We start from the raw sequence: 13,092 nt of genomic DNA, 5'->3' as shown, positions 1-13,092 counted from the left end.
TGGATGGCATGGATTTTGGTGTTGTTCCCGCCATGTGAGTATTGTGATGCCACTCTAGTTATCTCACCTTTGATTAGTAGGAAAATCTATGTTGCGCCTGTCGGGTGAGTATTGTGATACCTCTCCAAGCGTGCTACTATGATGATGAGTATTATTATGTTGGCCTCACTAGGCCACCTATTGTGGTGTTGAGTATTATTGTGTCGGTCTCTCTAGGCCGCTTGCTTATGATGATGAGTATTATTGTGTCAACCTTTCTAGGTCGTTTGCTTAGGATGATGAGTATTATTGTGTTGGGCTCTCCAAGCCTCCTGCTGTGATTTTTGTGATCTGATTGCGTCTTTTCTTAGGCGAGGATGTCTGATGAAGATGTGGATAGTTTGTAGGTAGTGCCCCTGTGCTGGTGGGAAAAAGACCATCCTCTTGGTAGGGGGATCGTAGTTTTACTATTCTATTTTTCCGCTGGGGTATCAAGAGATGACGTTGATGATGCCATAACAAACTTTGCTTTTAGTTTGTTGTTAGGTAGGAGTTTTAGTGGAAAAACAACAAATGATCCATATTGATATAATGAAAAGGTACTTCTAATGCCCCTAATTTTGGTTGTTTCACCTTTGTCAAGGTAGTTATCTATTGGGGATTGTGTTGTTGCACCATGTGTAAGTATTCTTTTGTTAAAGCCTCTCCAGGCTTGGGCTCTACTATTGGGATTTTTGAAGCTGGAGTATTGTTTGAGCTAAAAACTCTCCAGGCTTAGTTTGTGCTTGTCAAGAATGTTGGGGAATAGGCTATTCTGGTAGTTAGTCTGCCTAGCTAGGGATCTTTGCAACTTTACTCCTTGTTTGGATCTTGGATAACCGGTAGCCTACTTGGCTGTGATTGACTTTTAGCTGGCTCCTTTTAGGGGGAAGGTGGTGGTTTTGTTTTTGGATAAGGGAGGTATGACGATTCTACCCTTTATTTGGATCTTCGATATCTAGTGGCTATTGAGTTAGGTTTTTCGTTGATGAGTTTCTAAAACTTTATTTTCTTAGCTTCAACTCTTTCAACATGTTTGAAACTTGCCTTTTTCTAAACCTTATTTGTCGTCACTACTAGTGAAGGGATCCCTTCTTCATGATGATGATGCTTGCTTGATCTTTATTGCTAAGTATTATTTTGAAACCACTTATGGCTTTGGTGAGGAAACCATTCTGTTGGTCCTAGTATACTAGAATCTAGAAGGGGGTTTGAATAGATTATACCCTAAGATAACAATCTTTTTTGAAATTCTTGAAAAATAACCTATCAAGAAAACTAAAATACAACCTTTAAGCAATTGAGTAACAATTAGCAGTAGATTACGAGGTCTATTACTAACTTAGCAGAGTATCAAAGTATGTGTAGCGAATCAATCACTTGTAATCAAGGTTGATTTTTTATTACCTTCTTTTTAACCAGGTTCAATTACAAAAATAAAGATCAGAGTTGATATTGTAATTGAAATTTCGTTTTTCTCAAATCTTTAAAAAGCCTTTAAACAAGAAATCAACAAGATTCTTAAAGATAAGGGTTAGAATATAAAGAACACAGAAATTTATACTGGTTCAGCCATCCACATGGCCTATATCCAGTTTTCCTTGATTTAGCACCCCACCAAATCAAAGATCATTCACTATAATATTATTTACAAGCACCTTACACACACAATATTACAAGAATTTCAAACACAATCAATCTTTACACCACAAGATTGAGAACAATCAAAATTTCTGTACCCCATAAAAATTACTTGAGAAACCCTTCTCAAGATTTCATTATCTCTTGTTGAGACACCCTATCTCAAGAGATACAATAGTAAAAATGAAAATACAGATTCAAAGATCATAGCAATATTACCTAGTTTTATGAAGATGTTGATCTTTCACTCTTTAGTCCAGCTCTTGAATTTCTTCTTTCAAGAATTCATGTTCTTTCTTTGCACTTCTTGAATTTTTTTCAGAAAGTTTCTTTTGTAACACTTTAATCTTGTTTTTGAAAATATCACTTTTCTTTAGAGTTCAAAAGTTCTCTTGGGTCTCTTTAAATTTCAAAAAGATTGATTTTATAAGGTACAAGACATGATTCAGTCATAAAGAGTAATAACAATAGTAATCTACTACCTATGTAGATACCCTATTACTAACTCTTTTAATTGAACCAGAAACATGAAAACTGTCCAGGGTAATCGATTATCCCAGGTGGTAATCAATTAACCCAAGCTTGAAAGGTCCTAGATTTGCATATCACTATGTGGTAATCGATTATCTATATTGGTAATCGATTAACACGATGATAACTTCATTTTTTTAGCCTAATTCCAGGCAAGAGACTCTGTTTTAATCTATTACCAATTTTAGTAATCTGTTACCTCAGAGAGTTCTTTAAAAATATGTTCAGTAATAGACTAATCTATTAACACAGAACATTTGAATATCCTTTTCTAGTAACAGGTTTGGGAATCTATTACCCTGAATGGTAATTTGATTAACAAAGCGCAATAAGTTTTTTCTAAAGGCGAATACTGTGTCTCGTAGTCTGTGAATTTCTTGCTTAGGTAATAGATAGCTATTTCTTGGTTTTCATGTTGCTAACCTAACATACATCCCATGGAATCCTCCAATACTATAAGGTATAGGATTAGATGTTTTCCTTCAACAGGAGGCATCAATATTGAAGGGTTTGCTAGACATTGTTTGATCCTTTCAAAAGCAAGTTGACATTCTTCATTCCACTGTGTTGGTTGGTTCTTTCGGAGTAGCTTGAAGATAGGAGTATAAGTATCAATCAATTGAGATATGAAACGGGTTATGTAATTTACCCTTCTAAGGAAACCCTTAATTTCCTTTTTCGTCTTTGGCGGTGACATCTCTATGATGGCTTTGGCTTTATCCAAATCCACCTCAAGTCCCTTTTCGTTGATGAGGAATTTGAGGAGTTTTCCAAATTGCACTTCGAATGTGCCTTTGGTGGGATTTAGCTTTAATTAGTACTTTCAAAGTCGATTGAATAGCTTTCTTAGGTGCATAAGATGATCACGTTCGCTTTTTGACTTGGCAATCATGTCATCCACGTAGACCTCAACTTCTTTATGGATCATGTCATGGAATAGGGTCACCATGGCTCTTTGGTAAGTTGTCCCCACATTTTTCAACCTGAATGGCATTACCTTGTAATAGAATGTCCCCCATGGTGTTTGTGGCAGTATTGTCCAAGAGCATGTCAATGTGTGGTAACGAGAAGTCATCCTTAGGACTAGCTCGATTTAGATCTTGATAATCTACACAGACCTGGACTTTCTCATTTTTCTTTAATATTGGCACTATGTTCGGGAACCATTCGGGATAATGGGAAACGACCATGAAACATGGATCTAACTATTTTTGCACTTCCTCTTTTATCTTAAGGGAACATTCGGGTTTAACTGTTCGGAGTTTCTGCTTCATAGGACGAATCCCCTCCTTTATAGGTAGCTTATGTTCGACAATTTCAAGGTCCAACCCTGACATATCATGATAAGACCAAGCAAAAACATAGACATATTCCTTGAGGAGTTCCACCAGTTGGCTTTTGGTTTCTTCTTTGATCCTTGTGCCGATGAGGACTTATTTCATATCCTTCCCTAGTCCCAAGTTAACCTTCTTAGTTTCCTCTAGATAAGGTTGGATCATTTGGGCCTCCTGCTCTAGTAACCTCTGCACGTCTGAAAAGAGGTCCTCCTCAAGTTTGAATGACACATTGTGAACGTTCAGATTTTTCTTAATTTCATTCTTGTTAGTCATGTTTATCTCTTTTAGGTTCTGTGTTGGGTTTTAGAATTTCGAATGCATGAGGAAAGCCAAAAGAAAATGGAAACAGAAGAAAGAAAAATTGTGAAAACGAACGTCTCTATTATTGATATAAATAAAAATTTTACAAGCCCTTTTATTATGGAAACCCATGACTTTGGTCAAGAGTCATAGGTAGTAATAATGAAGAGAAAAACCATACTAGAATAACTAGTTGCCACCTTGAGTGTGATTTTCGACAAAGCTCGCAGGATCTAAGACCATACTTGGGTTGGTCATACATCAACCACTCCCTATATTTACATGCTCATGCCCTCAGGTATAGAAGGAACTATTGCGTGCAAATGTTTGTGTATAGTTCTTATTTCAAATAGGTGGCAAATTTAAATAGACAAACAGATATCAAAGCCAAACAAGTAAATATTTACAAGCAAAACAAACAAGGTAAAGGGAACAAATATTTGAACTATTATTCTTTATTTTGCTAATCTCATCATTTATTTGGACTTGGCCCATTTTAAGCTTCCCTAGTGGAGTCACCAACTGTCGGAACCCAAAAAATTATGATCTTGCCTATAGATAGTTTTGACTTTCTTTTTGAAGATCTCATTGGTTAAGGAATGCCCGAGAACCAAATTAATCCCTAACCAATGGTTTTTGAAAAGGTTCAAAGGAGTTGCCACCGATGTTTTACTCAAAACATCAAAAAAAGGAAAAGATTTTCAAAAAATGCCAAAAAATGACCTTCATAGACAAAATTGGGCTCGGGGTCGTTTACACATAGGGAAGGTGTTAGGCACCCTACAACATGTTGAATCGGTACCCTATGATAAAATTAGCGCAATAATGAATAATGGTTTACATATTTAGTTCCCTTTTACCAGCGGTTATTTAAATGCTTAAATTTAAATTACGCAATTTACCTCAAGACGTCTACATGGTTGCTTTTATTTATGGCAATAATTAAGACGAGATGTGATAGATGATAGAGCAAAAATTTAATGAAATACCTCTTGAACGAGCTTTATAAAATGTGCTTCTAATGTGGTAGGTTCAAGGCGCTTATTAGTAGGGGTGGGTAGACGGACCCGGGTCCGTGGACCAGTCCGTAAGCCCGCAGATTTCACGGATAACGAACCTATTTTTTTCAAATCCATATGACTAAGTTTAATTTTTGAGCCCGTTCGTGAAGTTTGTGGACTTGGCAAGTTTAATCCACGGGCTAGTTTGCGGACTTCACTAATTAATATTTTTAAATATCACAATTTTAATATTAAGTTGTTTATTTAATTTTTTAAATTATTATGACGTTAAAATTATGTTTAGTTGATATGTACTTGTCATTTGAATTATTTTTATGACATTTAGATGCTTTTATTATTGAAAGTTTGATACTATTATTTAAGTATTTGTAATTATTTTTATTTTAATATTTTAATATTTAGTATTTTAAACCATTTTAACTATTGATAAATTTTAGTATGATAAAATTTAGCTTATAAATAAAAAAATATTTTTTTCTTCTAATTTTATGTATTTTTATTTTTTAAAAATTTATTTTTTTGAACCATTATTTAGGCCCGCGAACTGGTCCATTATCCGCGGATTTTGGCAGACTGGATATGGACTTAAAAAATAAGTCCATTTTTTTTACGGACAGGACTTATCTGACCCGTATAAAACGCGGATTTTACGAACCTGGCCTTAAACGGGCCGGACCGGTCCGTATACCTATCCCTACTTATTGTCTGCCTTACATACTAAAAATCTCTTCACAAATCTCAAGAAATACAAAAAAGGAAGAGAGGGAAAGAATTTTAAGTTTGTCTAAGACTCCTGTAGGGCTATTTTTGCTTTGTTTTTTCTTCCGTCAACATTGTGCATGAGACGTGTTATTTATACACGTTAGGTCGACTGGAATGGTCGTTCTGGTTATCAGAATGGGGCACTCCAGACTATTATTTGATGGCTAAAATTTGAATTTGGAATGGCTCGTTCCTTATTCAAATTTTTCTTGTAACAACCTGGGCTAGAACGACCCATTCTGGATCCCTAAATGGCTAATTCTGACCTAAGGTTTTTATACCTTTTTAGTGAATCAAAATAGCCCGTTCCAGGCTCTTTTTTAAGCTTTTTTGTGATTCTGGGCCTATTGACATTTGTTCAAGTCCAATCCGATGTCATGTTGGGCCCTCAAAGTCTTATTGCCTTGTTTTGGATACCTTGGACAAAATTTGGTGTCTACAATGATTAACTATTTCAAAATTCTTTCCTCATTGCCCACTTGTATTGTAACTGGTTTAACCATTAAGTGTGTCTCGCTCCAAAGTGTGGGCTTGAGTACCAGCGTCTTACTTTCCATAATTAACCTGCATAGGTCAATTTCTCTTTTTTATTCTTATTTATTTATTTACTAGGAAGGAATAACGCTTTAGATGAATGCCATGCAGAGAAAGTTAAGAATTGATAAATGTCAGTCTCATTGATTTGTTTATCGATGAATGCTTAAATAGATTTTAACATTATCGAGCGAGAATCTAAAGAAATTTTAAGGTGGTTGGTGTCTGTGTTAAACATGCCTTATTAATGCCAAATTCTGCACTTTTTTGTTCAAAACTTTCATCTTAGTAGACTTGTAATTTGCCCTAAAAGTTTTATTAATAAAACATTTTTTGTCATAGTGGACTTTTTGCAAACAGTGCATATTAGACTCTAAGAAGGCTTATTTCAACAAACATATCAAAGTAAGGGCCCAACCAGTGTATTTTCAAAAATTGATTTGGGCCTTTCTTTAGAGCATAGATACTGTCATATATTAGAGCATTCATTTTTCTTAACTTTCTATACATACTGCTACCTAATCTTTCCATAACCTATCGAAAAAAATACATGACAGAGTAATGAGATAGCCTAAGAATGCATGACATTTTTTTTGCCTACACTTTATCATGTTCTTGTTATCTAAGGAGAGATGATACATTATAAAGGCGTGAATATATATATTTTACTTTTACAAAAAAAAAACTACCTACATGATGCTTAATGAGATGATGACCTAAGAATGTACAAAAGGGCATTAATTTCTTTATTTATTATTTTTTTCTTTTTTATTATTCGTTTGCTTGTTTTAAAATTTCAATCCACTCCTTATTGAGACAAACAAGGTGCAACAAACAAATGTTTAAGCAACATACACCCACGAATAGTCACATTCTAATCCATGGGTTGGGGTCCCTGCCAAAGAAAGTGAGTTGTATAGGACGATTCTAACTGTTCTCACTAGTCTTTAAAGGCCCACGAGGTACCCCCATTATAGGGACTCAGTACCTCTGTCGCTGTCACCTAGCAGATTCCAAGGTCTAACACAGTATTTCAGACTAGAGTAACTGGTTATCACCTTAAGTGTGATTTTCAATTAGACTTGGAGGCTCAAGGTCATTCTTAGGTCAGTTGTACGTCAACCACTCCGTATGGTCTATACGCTCATGCCCCCGGGTGTAGGGGGAACTGTTGTGTGCAAAGGCTTGCATACAGTTATTTATTTCAAACATGTGCAAAATTTAAACAAGCAATAGATATTAAAGCCACACTAAAACAAACAAACAAATATTTAAAAACAAGACAAAAGATGAATATTTATAAGCAAGAAACAAGATAAATAAACAAGATAAAAGATAGATATAAACCAGATAAAAGATAAACAAAAAAAAACAAGATAAAAGATAAATATAAATAAGATAAGAGATAAATATATATAAAAAAAACAAGATGCAAAAAAATTACAAATAAGATAAAAGGGATAAATATTTAAATTATTATTTTTATTATGCTAAATTCATCATTAAATGGGTCTGGCCCTCTTTAAGCTTCTTTAGTGGAGTTGCCATCTGTCGAAACTTGAAAAATTTTGATCTTGCCCACAAATGGTTTGGACTTTTATTTTGAAAATCTCATCAATTAGAGAATGTCTAGAAATTAGACTAATCTCTAATCAATGGTTTTTGAAAAGGTTCAAAGGGGTTGCCACTTATATTTTACTCAAAAACATCAGAAAAAGGAAAAGGTTTTCGCAAATCAATTATGGTCTTCATAGCTAGAATTGAGTTCAAGGGTCAATTACGTGTATGAAAGGTGTTAGCACCCTACGACGCCCTAATTCGGTACCCTATGATGCATTTAGCATAATAAAAAAATAATTTAATTTATTCCCTTTTATTAATTATTTACATATTGTTCTTATTACAAATATTTACAAAAATAAGGGGTTTAAACCCTGAGCATTTGAAAAGATGTTATCTACATGATTATTATCTACTCATGGCAATATCATATGAATAAGATAATTTAAAGAAATAAGAGAGATGGAATTCATGAAAATACCTCCAAGGCAAGCTTTATAGAAATCTTCAAATGTTGTGTTAATGATGCATTTTGGCAGTCTTTTGCTCTACAAAAGATCTCATAAACACTCAAGAAATACAAAAGTCGTCATTTTTTGGTCCAACACCTCATCCCTTTGCACTGTGCACGAGACACCTATTTATCAGCGTTAGAACCAACTAGAACGGTCGTTTTGGTCATCGAAACGAGTCATTCTGGGTTGCTTTGTTAGGAACAAAATTCGAAATTAGAATGGGGCATTTCAAAATCGGAATGACTCATTCCAAAATATTATTTTGTTCATAACAACCTGGGTCAAAAAAACCCGTTCCGGATTGGGAATGACGCATTTTGACCTAGGGTTTTCAGGCCTTTTTGCTAGTTTGGAACGGCCCATTCCAAATTAGAAACGACCTATTCTAAGCTCCTAATTCGGCCTTTTGATCTTCTGACCCTTTTAATGTTATTCTAGTCCATTTTGATGTCATGTTAGGCCGTCAAGGACCTCTTTCCCTGTTTTATAAGTCTTTTTGTCTTGTTTTTGGTATCCCGGAAAAAAGTGGGTGTCTACAGGAGTGATAGAGATCCTCCATCGATAGATGGAACAGTGACAGTTGGTCACTAACGCTTTCCTCGACCAGATGAGTCAGAGCATTGATCACCAATTCACTAACTTAGAGGCGAGGATACACTGGTAGTAGGAGTAGACAGAGTAGATGATGGGATGGCTGTAGTGTCGTTTCCCCCATCCCCCGGCTAAAGACTAGGGCCCTTTATTTGTTTTTTTCTATTTACTTTGTAAAAAAATCATTGAATAAATGAAATTCTAGTTCCTCATAAATTTTGCTTTCATTTACTTTCCATTTCAAGAAAAAAACCAAAATAAAAAGGGAAAATATAGTAAAACGCCAAGCTTCTATACAAGCAAAAGACAAAGCAAAGAATAATAATGAACAATCAACCTCTAGAAATCCTCAGCGTAGAGGGCCTCAACTATAAGAACAAGCAAAGGGGCAAGAATCTTCACAAAATCCCATGTACCTTAGAAATCAAAAGACCCACAGAAGCACAAGTTTCAACCAAAAAAGCATTTTGACATTCCAAGAGAGCTCAAATCAAGCCTGAAAGAACTTCAATAGACACTATTCAGTCAGAATCCCCAACAGCAAGTGTAGACACCCAATTTCGTCCGGGGGCATGCAAACAAAGGGACAGGACTTTAGAGGGGCCAAAAGCCCAAACAAGCTGATTTTAGAAGACTGGAACGGGCTGTTCCAAAACCGGAACAGGTCGTTCCCAATTTGGAGCAGGCCGTTCCAAGTTCCTAAATGGGCCAAAAAACCCTAGTTTGGAACGGCCCGTTCCAAGATTGGAACATGTCGTTCCAAACTCCTCAAAAAAAGGGTCAAAACCTTAACTGGAATGGGTCGTTCCTAAACTGGAACGGGCCATTCCAAGTTATTAAAAAGGCCTAAAAACTCCCTTTTGGAACGGTCGTTCCAGTCTAGCTAATTTTGTGTTAATTTCACCTCTGGAACGGGCCGTTCCGATTTTAGAACGGGCCGTTCCGATTTTAGAACGGGCCGTTTCAGTCACAAAATTAACACACAACGTTCGGATCCAGAACGGGCCGTTCCGATTTTGGAACGGGCCATTCTGGACACTTTCTGAAGTCTATAAATCGACAGCTTCGGCACAGTTCTCCAGACTCCAAAAAAATTCGTCCAAAACTCCTTAGAGCTCGAAATTTCTCTCTCTCTCTCTTATTGTATTTCTTGAGTTTTGTGAGACTTATTGTAGTGTGAAAAGTTTCCACAAAGCACCTAAATCTCCATATCTGAAGATTCAATAGAGCTCGTTCAAGAGGTATTTCAGTCAATCTTCTTCTTTCTCTTTTATTTCTTATCTTTGATAAATAGTTTATAATAAAAGCAATCATGTAGACATTTTAATGTCAATTGTATAATTTAAATTTCAAGAATGTAAATAGTTATTAATAAAAGGGGATCTAATATATAATTTATTATTTCTTATCACATTAACTTCATCATAGGGTACCGATTTAGGGCGCTGTAGGGGTGCTTAATACCTTCCCTACACGTAACCGACCCTCGAACCCAATTCTGGTTATCAAGGCCATTATTGGACCTTTTAAAAATCTTTTCTTTTTCCAATGTTTTGAGTAAAACATTGGTGGCAACTCCATAGAACCTATTTTCAAAACCATCAATTAAGGATTAGTCTCGTGTCCAAGCATTCCTTAATTGATGAGATCTTTAAAAGGATGTCTAAATCATAGGTTGCAGGATCAGAAATTTTCGGGTTGCGATAGATGGCGACTCCACTGGGGACGTTTAAAGAGGGTCAGGCCCATTTAATTGATGAAGTTAATAAAATAAAAATAATAATTTAAATATTTTTCCCCTTTACTTTGTTTGTTTTATTTGTTTGGCTTTCATATCTATTTGTCTATTTAAATTCAGCACTTGTTTGGAATAAAAAATTATACACAAACGTTTGCACACAACAGTTCCCCCTACACCCGGAGGCATGAGGGTATTAAACATAGGGAGTGGTTGACGTACGACCGGCCCAAGTTTGGCCTTGGAGCCTGCGAGCCTTGTCGAAAATCACACTCAAGGTGATAATCGGTTACTCTAGCCCGAAATACTGCGACAAACCTTAGAGTTTGTCAGGTGACGGCGACAGAGATACTAGGTCCCTATAATGGGGGCACCTTAGGGGCCTTAAGACCCGTGAGATTAGAACTATCCTATACAACGCACTTTTCTTAACAGGGACCACAGACCAAGAATTTGAATACGATCGTTCGTGGGTGTATGTTGATTGAGCATGTGTGTGTGCATTTGTTTGTATTATTTCTTCTAATAAGAGTGGATTGGAATTTTAAAATAAGCAAATAGATAATAATAAAGAAATAAAAAATTAAAATAATAAAAAATTTATATCCCTTTATACATTCTTAGATCAGTATTCATTAACATCATATAGGTAGTTTCTTTTTGTGAAAAAAAATGAAAGAAATCTCATCTTTACCATGCATCATTCCCCTTTAGATAATAGAAACATGATAAAGATTAGGCAAAAAAAAAAGGAACATGCATATCATATATTTAGGATCACAAGGGGATTTGTATCAAAGACAAGAAATCAGTGTGACCTCTGTGACATCATAAAATATTATGAAGAGGAACACCGATAACTCATCTCGCGGTAAGGATGAGCCATCGAATCTTTGTTAGGAATTCCCTTTCATGCATTTACATCCAAATAGTTTAATAGAAAACTATTCATTATGACTCAAAGGTGTCTCCTAAACACTCCATACTCACGAAGCTCAAGGGGAAAGAGTCATGGAAGCTCTACAACAAGGGAGTCGTGTACTTTTTATGGAGTTCATACAGCTCAAACAACAAATGACTAAGATGATCGATGCCATGACCAGAATGCAACACGACATCGACCATACTAGAGGATGTCTGAATGCTCTAGAAGAAAGATTGAGAACCGTCGAAACATACAATTTTGATGGTAAAGAAGCTGCTGAAACCTGCCCAACACAGGAGATCCCACTCATGTGCGATACCACAATACCCCCACGGTCTAAGGATAGTCAATCAAAAGGGGTCTATGGGAGAAAAAGAGAGGAGAAACTTAGTGCTACCACTCTCCCCGTCTTCCCTCGAAAGCTTAAAATAGTCTCAAAAGTAAAAAAGACTTCTAACGAAATTCCTATGAGCTATGCAGACTTGCTTCCTCAACTATTAAGGACCTCAATGTTGGTGAGAATCCTACCGCCAAGAAAGCAAGAACCACCATACCCGTCATGGTATAGGCCTGAAGAAACTTGCGACTATCATTCGGGAGAAGCAGGGCACTCCATTGAAGATTGTAGAGCCTTGAAGCTTCGTGTACAAAGGCTTATAGACGCCGGATGGCTCAAGTTTGAGGCCAGTGTATCTAATATCGCTGAATGACCAAGATAAGTAGCAATCATGGGATGGTCTATTAGAAAGCTGTCAGGGGGTTCTTCTTTTTGAAAAAAAAATTAAAATTACTTTAAGTTCATGCTTAACTCATGACCTTCGCCCACGATCATGAGTTCAAAATCAGGGCATGTTTTATTTTTACATTCATCAATAACATACGTCATTTTCATAAAACCCTTGCGTGTATTCTTTTCTCTCTTATGTCACACATTAAATTCAAAAATCAATCACCATGAAAAAAAGAACATGACTAAAGATAATAAAATTAATCAAAACTCCGAACATCTACGACGCATTATCTGAGTCTAAGGTAGATAAGGAGATCACCTCCTCAAAACATACAAAAATAAGAAAGTGATCAGAAGATTCTTACACAAGATCCTCATTGCATATGAAGAGTCTTGCAAAAAAAAAACAACTTTCGCTCAATTTGGCCGACAAAGGAAGCACAAATCTCAGCTCATGAAAGAACTCTCTCTCAACACCGTAGGTTGGGGCAACACTTTCTCCTTGGTGTACGGGAATGAGGGGCAGTATTAAGCATCAAAGACGCTTGTCCTCCCAAACGCGGATGGCAGGAGATTTTTCAAAGCAAAGAAGTGTTATGCCAAAAAATAATTTCACTTGCAAAATACTGTTAGGATGAAAACCCACAAAGGGCATCTTAGGAAAACAATAAAAAAAATTGAAAGTTCCCGCTAGGACACGTTCTAGGAAAAAATTAGGGATCTAAAAGGATAAAAATAGCAAGTGATGATTCTCATAGTTAAAAGCTAAAAGACGGCTTGAACACTTCTACAAGGGGCCAAATTCTGCGAAGACTCTGCCTGAGACTCGGATATGTAGTTCAAGATAATTAGGAGAATGATTATTATAATTATCCAAGGAAATGTTTA

This window comes from Cajanus cajan, chromosome 2 (assembly GCF_000230855.2).
Source record: "Cajanus cajan strain Asha chromosome 2, NIPB_CcT2T_4, whole genome shotgun sequence".
Taxonomy (NCBI): domain Eukaryota; kingdom Viridiplantae; phylum Streptophyta; class Magnoliopsida; order Fabales; family Fabaceae; genus Cajanus; species Cajanus cajan.
This window is presented reverse-complemented; position numbering follows the sequence as displayed.